The sequence below is a fragment of the Olea europaea genome, chromosome 18 (genome assembly GCF_002742605.1).
Source record: "Olea europaea var. sylvestris chromosome 18, O_europaea_v1, whole genome shotgun sequence".
Lineage (NCBI taxonomy): Eukaryota > Viridiplantae > Streptophyta > Magnoliopsida > Lamiales > Oleaceae > Olea > Olea europaea.
In genome coordinates, this window is record NC_036254.1 from 28,638,307 (window position 1) to 28,640,582 (window position 2,276).

Below are 2,276 nucleotides of genomic sequence, written 5' to 3' on the forward strand. Positions count from 1 at the left end.
ATATGAAGGAGTCCACTGCACGGAATCTCATTCTCTCTTAGATAATCTAAATTTTATCTTTAAGATACTCTCACTTGATCGAATCTTAATGTGAATGTATATTTACCTCTTTGTTTCTCTAATTCTAGTGTGAATCCCTTGAACTTTTCAAGAGTTTCATGTTTGAGTTTTCATCAAATATACTTGATCATTGATGAAATAAGAGAAATATTACCTGACATTGATTGACATGAATCCATATGCATCACTATGCATTAAACCAGTCATTATGCTGACCTTTCTTCTTTTCAAGCAAAAGAAGATTTGGTTATTGTGCCAGACATGCATAATTTGTACTTGTCAAAATGAATTAATCCCAAGTATACATCTTTATGTAACTTTTGAATTATATTTCATCTAAATGACAAAGTCTGTCATGTCAGATTTTTGGTAATAATTAGATTATAGTATTTATGCTTTATAATTTCTATACTTATTATAGAATCTTTAGTATTAAAAAATATAAATGTCATTTTATAATTTACCATAGCCATTAGGATCTTTAACAAGATAAACAAGAACAACAATTGTCCTTAACATTAAAATAGTTCATGTCCGAACATGAAATTCATTTTTATGTTCCAGCTATAGTTGGCATAAAACGACATTTCTCTAATTTCAATACTAAACCAAAAGGCAATGGTAAGAAGTATATTCATACAGGTAATGTGGCAACCTTTGCTCATCTCCAACATGTATGTCAACTTATCCCTTTCGCAGTGGTCTACTTCTTTTTAGTTTCTCCATATTTGTATAAATACGATATTTACACCTGGTATCATATACCTAAGAAACTCGTAAAGTAGACGTAAGTCATACAATATTACTTCCAATGACCTTTCATTCTATAATGAGACCAAGGGTCATTAGATTTGGTATTTGTCCTTTCACTTATACTGTCTTAACCATATTGGGTGCTTTCACAAAGCCCCTTTAGACTTCCTCTTAATATCTTTAAAGAAATCAATGGTTTCCCCAGTACCAACTTCGATAAAGGGGTTAACAGTCCTAAGCATGTTAAGCAACTCAATATTTTTGCATTCGAGCTTATTCATGTTAAATTCATAATTAGTTGTGAATAGCTTTAGATGACAGAGATTACAGGACCAAGTCACTACTTAGTTCATAGTTTATGATTGAATACAGTTGAGACATTTCTCAACGTCAATCATCTTTAGTGTCTAAGCATCGATTGAAGATTACTCTGTCATTTTGCACCGGTATAGTTGTTTGGAAGTCTCATATCCTTCCACACATGATTATTATCATACAACTCTTTGTATTGAAGAATTATGTGTTAACATCTATACTCTCAAGTTACTTTTGTAACTCAGTGACATAGCTGCAAGTATCACATACGTTGCAGTACTATTATCATCACTGCGTTTACTATGGTAGCCACCTCTTCTTTAATCGAGTCATCAGCAGGTGTCTCTGAAAATGGCTACTCAAGGACGTGATCAATTTTCTCATGCATAAGAACAATTTTCAAATTGCATTGTTAATTAAGAAAATATAGTTTGGTTGTTGGTATTTAGTTGCCATTCAAAACATATGGTTACTCAGATTTAATATAAATGTAAATGACGAAAAGGAAAAGAATAAAATATATAAAATGCATTAATTAATTTAACATGGACTTTTATTAAATTAATTATGCTCCCACTGTTTAAATAAAATTTATGACCCTCTCACATAAATTTATGGAGTCCATGCTTGACTCCCAGTGGGCTGGGATCCCATCTATTATATTAAGACCTTGAGTGTACTCAACAAGCCCTAATATAATATTTGGGTAGATACTATTATCAATTGTATTTTCATACAACTCCCAGATCATTAAGCTGACAACTCTTTGTTTTCACACATCTTATGTGTTAGCTTAACACGTCTCTAAAATTTATCTCCTTGAGTGTACTCAACAAAAGATAAATTTTAGTTAAGTCAAACCCATCATTCAGAAATATCAAATATTTCATAGTGTCAAACATATCCCTAATGGACCAGCCTTGAGTGTACTCAACAAGCTGAGACGATTTGGGACTCTGGTTTTTCACTATAATGATGGAAGGCGATTACAAATGTGACTTAATATTTTATGGAGGGATTTTGCATTTATGAGTCTCATCAACAACATTACAATTATATATATATTATTATTATACATCTACTATACAAATAAATAAATAAATATATATATATATATATATATATATATATATATATATATATATATA